The following is a 6066-nucleotide window of genomic DNA, read 5'->3' as shown; positions in this document are numbered from 1 at the left end:
TATTTCCTTCCTTAAAGTAGAATTTCATAGCTTCTATTGCGTCATTTGATTTGAGTGAAATAACCATTGGTATATCCATTCCTTGAAGAACTCCCACACAAATTTTGGCATAAGTCAATAGTCTTCTAGAAACTATAACTGGGTCAGTAGAAAGAAGTTCACCAAAAGAATTAGAAATGCCTTGAAACACATCATCCACCCAAAACTCTAGAGGTAACCCTAACAATCTAATCCATACGAGTTCCTAGATCATAGATTCATCATTAGAGTTCATATTTGGTGACCATTTATGTAGTATCAAGGTATGTTTACCCACAACCTAGGGACCATTTCATAGCATCTAATGTTTATCTTCTTCATAAGAAAAGCTAAAGGATAAACATCCTTTAGCCATAGCAGTGATGCTCACTTGGCCTTTCAAAACCCATTTCCTTTGAATAATGGCATGAACAACCTCAATATTGGACCTGGCTCCTAAAATCCTTCCCACCAGAGTTGAATCCATTCTAGAGATATTTCTATCTATGATTTGATCTAGGATCTCCAATGTTAACATACCTTGCTTATCAGAAGAAATATTCTTAATCGATGGAAAGGAGGACTTATCTACTAGCTTGATACCAAAAAAATTGGACCACTTTTTGCTGGAAAAACAACAAGCCTACCCCCCCCCACCTCTGATCCTCTATTGTCCCACCTTCATTGGGATCCTTCACCTTTTTAAAGTCTAAAGTTATCCCTGCTTGATCCCAGATCCAAATGATCATGCCCCATTCCTTCCTAAATTTTTGAATCTATCTTTTCTAGCTCACCACACCCACTCTACTCTCCATCAGTTTATGTATTCTAGATAAAATATTTAATAAAGAGTTTTCATATATGACACACTATTCAATTTACTTGATTGGTAAAAATTGTGTGCTATAACCCTAATAGAAAATTTGATTAGTGGATCAAAAATATTTGTAATGGAAAAACCTCATCCATTCCACTCAGTACCTATGGTTTCCTCAACTTCCTCTCGAGTTAGGTATCACATGGTTTTCTTCTTATGTAGGGTTGGATAGTCCATAACCTTGTGAATCAATTTCTTTGTGATTTCCATGGGTTCATTATGTAACTAGAACTTCATATCATGGATTCTTCTTAAAAAAAATTTAATCCATTCATTCTTGAAATTCCTTGGAAATTCTAAGGCATGAGTTAACCCTTTCCTTTCAAAAACATTAAATTCATTCTTCAAGATTCCCAAATCTCATAACTTCTCGTATGCTTCTCTTATTTCATAATCTCCCACTTCTCTAATCTTACACATATGAAAACTGCTCACATCATGGATCATAATAACTTTGGGTGGTATCAGCGATAACACATCCATTGAATCTTCTTTTATTACAATTTCTAAAATAGCATGAATTTTTGGTGGAGGACAAGCATTAATCCACCAATTGGATTTTACTAACCTCTTTGCTCATTCTTGTGGTACATGAAGCTACCATTTTCATTGTTGGGGTTTAAACTCTTTTCTTTCTCCTCTGGATTACTTAGCATAGTTTATATCTTCATTTTATTCAAGCTTCTTGTCCAAGTTGCTCTTGAAATCTTTTCCTAGCTACTCAAATTACCAAATTTCACTGTGCTCTTGCAATCTATATGCAAGGTGTGATATAATGTCTCCAAAATTCTATGTATACCTTCTTTTAATCAATTTAAGGATTCCATTAATGCTGTGTACTCAAGTAGGTGGAAGCAATCTATCTTGGTCAACTTTTGTGCCTTTGAACTAGGTCTTTACTTTTTAGCTTGGTCTCTTCCATATCACTCAACATATATACTACTTTCCTTCTAAAGTGCTTGGTCCATGTTGTAATGCTTAGTCAACATAGTTAATTTTTAATTTCTTTTGCCATCCTTTCACAAATCTATTCTTATGCATCTTCATATCTACAAATACAAACTTTGGCACATTTCATGTAGGGAACTGATGTATGATATATTAATTAAATATACAACTCCATGCATACCTTTCTTTGTTAGTTTGATATGACATGATCACCTTCTAAGTTGGCTTGGGTGTCCTCAACTCCATTTTCTTCATTATTTCCATCTTCTACTTTATTTTTCCATTTTTGATTCATCTCCTTCTTTATTTGTTCAATCTCTACTTTACCTTTACCTTTATCTTGTGTTTGATTTGTTGATTGTACTTGAGTCTTGCAATTCTTGCTTCTTTGTCCAAACTTGTGACTTTTGGAACATGCATTTTTCGGTGCATAATTTTTCCTCTAATTTGTCCAATAAGGTTTTGTCTGAGATATGCATTCATATGCTCCATGCGCATACTTTTGATACCTATAGAATTTTCCTTCAAATCTAGCTATAGTAGATGCATTCCTCATTCTTGACCTACAATCATGTATCTAATTCCCTTGTTTCTTGTAGTAAAAATAGTAACCAATAAATTTAGGTTTAGGATTTTACATACCATGTTTGTTCTAACAAATGTTTGTAGTATGAACAAGATTTCCATAGTGATAGCATGTTGGTTTAACCTTTGACTTTGCATTCCTTAGTTATCCATTCCTGGATGATTTTCCTTGCTCAGTATATGAATGCCTTGAACCATTAGTTCTAATTGATGATTTCATAAGTTCTTCAAAGTATTTCATTGCTTTTTTTGGTTTGTTGAATTTCTACATAGATTCTTTCTCATTTTTTAGTTCATTCTTCAATATCTCCTTCTATGATTTGATATTTTCTATTTCCAAATCCTTATGATTCAAATCTTGATTTACAAGCATCAATTGATTCATCATGTTTAGTTGAGTGTTGGTGATATTCTGTACATCTAATATCCTTTATTCAATTCTAGTAACCATTAGTCTTTTGTCTTCCTCAGCCATAGTCATGTATTTTTCAATTTTTTTCTTTTTATTGTTCAGCTCACATAATCTTATAGATTGTATTTCATGTTCTCTTTTTATTTCTCTTATTTCTTTATTTAGGGGTTTTATCTTTTCAAGTAGATCTATAGGTACTTTTTCATTTGGATTAATTGATTCAAACAGTCCTTTAGTCTAAACTTCTTCATAGGAAAATTATTTATCCTAGATAGCCAATTCCTTTCTTCTTTTTATGAATTTCTTCATATCTTGTCTTGCTTTCTCAAGTTTTTGTAGTATGATTTGGATGTCAAACACTTAATTATCAATAAACTTGTCTAGTTTGGAAGCCTCCATCTCCAAGATCTACTCTGCAAGACATTAATCTTTTCTCAGAGAACTAATTCTCTAATACTAGTTATTGATTGATGGAATTATAAAAAGGATAATAAGATACTAAGAGGAGGGGTGGTGAATCATAATCTTAAGCACTTTTAATTTTAACCATTCATTCACACTTTCACTAGTAGTCTTGTGCATGTAAAACTTCTAATAGTAAACTTGTTGTAACATGTAAATCTAATCTATCACATGCATGGAAATAAAAACACAAAACAATATTTTTTTACCTAGAAACCCTTCAAAGTGAAGGTAAAACTAGTTTTGGGATGGCACACAAATCTTCACTACTATAGTAATAAAGTTAACTTGTTAGGGTTATAATGTTTGATCACAAAATATAAAAGCATTTGATACTACTAGGTGCCATATTTTTAGAGGATTTAACACTTCCAATAAAGTAAGGGCTTTGTTAGGAGATTTACAAAGATTTGTTAAGACAACTCTATTATGAGATTTACACTAATTCAAGTTGATTAGAACTAATTTAGTACCTAAGTCATAGTATGCTCTATACGATGATCTTGAGTCTTCTCTTTGCAAACTGATCCTCTCTTCTGATCTGATAAATCTTTTCTTTCCCTTCACTACTTTGATTAGGTCACTTGCTCTACTAACAGATAATAACACTTCCTCTAACTTTTAACCTGATCTCAATCCTTTACTTCACCATTTGCATATATGTCCATCCTCGTGCAATATTTTCTCCTTGTCTATCCTCATCATGTGATCTAGGTTAAAATATTCTCTATTTAAAGAATTTTGTAAAGAATATTCTAGATCCTTCCTTATTTTTTCTCTTCATTTGAATCATTGATCACAAAATAGGGATTTGTGACCCACATCATAAATGTGTAAAACTCTCTATAACAATCTCTAAAAATATTGTATGTTCCTTCCATGTCAAATTGAAAATGATTTACCTCAAAATCTGTATCATTGCTAACTTTTATGTAGACTTTGCATTGCTTGGAACTCACTATTTTCTAATACTTGGCATTGTTGTTTCTCAATTTGTATTTTGTTCGGCGTGTACTATGTAACTTGACACTTATATGCTTGAATTGCTTGGTAGGTTTTAATCTCAACTTTTATAGAAAATACTTAGTGACCACACATTTACCCAGCTCCTATAGAGTTTAGTACATACATACTTATGTACATGACTTGGCCTATATAGAATAGCTTGGTCATAGTGATAATCATCTAACTTTGCCTAGTAAATCACTAAGTGTTTAACACTAATAGAAAATAATAGGTACAGGTACAAACAAAATGGAGTTCAATTTAATAAATAAATATGTGGAAAAAACATTCTACATTATAATCAATTGGTCAAAGCAACAAAATTTTAATTTAATATTGTGCCAAGAAGAGGAAATGAAAAGCAAAAGTAGAAGTTTTCTATTGAAAATCATGAAATTTTTTTGGAGATCATAAAATATAGGGAGGATCTAGAATACATATATGAAGAACTTAAGACTATCTAGATTTATTTATGTAGATCACTAGATTACATTCAAATTTGAAGTTGAATTTGAAGTGAATTCATGTATTTCTTGATGAGTTATTTATTTTGAAATGACTTTACATTATTTTGAGCTATATTAATTTATATAGAGATAAATTATATACATGTGCATGACATGAATGAGTCCATGTGACTTTGATGATTCAATGATTACATATTATTTGTTGTCAAGATTCTATTATTTTGAAATGAGCTTATATTATTTTGAATTTTTTATTATTTTGGAATGAGTTGAAATTAGTTTCAAATTTATATTAAGATCTATCTATATTATACATACATGTAAATGAGTGACACACATAATGGCCTAGTTGAGTCACTAGGTCTCCTTAAGCCAAACATGTATCTTAATTACCTACAAGTGTACCAAAAGGGGTCCCTAGATGGAAAAACCAAATATAAGATGGATTATTACCTATATGATTCAAGAGCATCTTGAGTTGCCTTGCTATCCTACTCATCTTTGTCCATTCTTCCTATTAATGTTGAGTTCCATTGTTTGTCAAGTTGTAGCTAATGTTAAGTTCCATTGTTTGTTAAGTTGTAGTTATTGTTGACATTAGTGTTGGCTGAGTTCTTCAGTATTGTCTTAGATGCCAAATATTAACTGAGTACCATGGTGGCTAAGTGTTCCTTTTGAGTTAACCTAATGTTTTTTGTTGTTCAATTCCTTCTTTGATCGAGTTTGTTGTGGTTGGTTTCTAGTCTACAAAAAATTATGTATTTAATTTGGGTTATGCATTTAACACAAGAATCTTTTCTTGGGATGTGTCAAGACCATTTTGAGGTTGGCCTTCTCTTATGTAAAGGTCTAGAAACTTCTGTAAGGCATTTTGGAAAGTATAAGTGGAAGTGTTCAGGCTTAGGTTAAGCATGACTCAAAGAGTTGGGACAAAGATGTGAATGATCATATAGGAGAAAATCTAGAGTTATAATTTGTAGATATCATGTATCTTGAAGTTGTGATCTCCTTGTATTATTTGTAACCCAGAAGGCCTTGTAGCCGGGCATGTTTGTTGAAATTTGATCAATCAATAAATATATTGTTGTTTCTTCTCTGCTTGATGTTATTTTTTGTTAATTACTTCTATTGTTTTAAATTTACAGGGTGTTTGGACTACTAGGTGTTTCTTTGGACCTAATTTTCTAATCATATCTGCATTAGGTGGTATTAGAACTTTAGGTTCATCCTTGAGAAGATTGGATCATGTAGAACCCTAATTGATTTTGGTTGTAGGGTGGCATATCTACAGA

This window comes from Cupressus sempervirens, unplaced genomic scaffold (assembly GCF_028749045.1).
Source record: "Cupressus sempervirens isolate cs-2001-9-10 unplaced genomic scaffold, ASM2874904v1 CseChr00s100001_01, whole genome shotgun sequence".
Classification (NCBI taxonomy): domain Eukaryota; kingdom Viridiplantae; phylum Streptophyta; class Pinopsida; order Cupressales; family Cupressaceae; genus Cupressus; species Cupressus sempervirens.
This window is presented reverse-complemented; position numbering follows the sequence as displayed.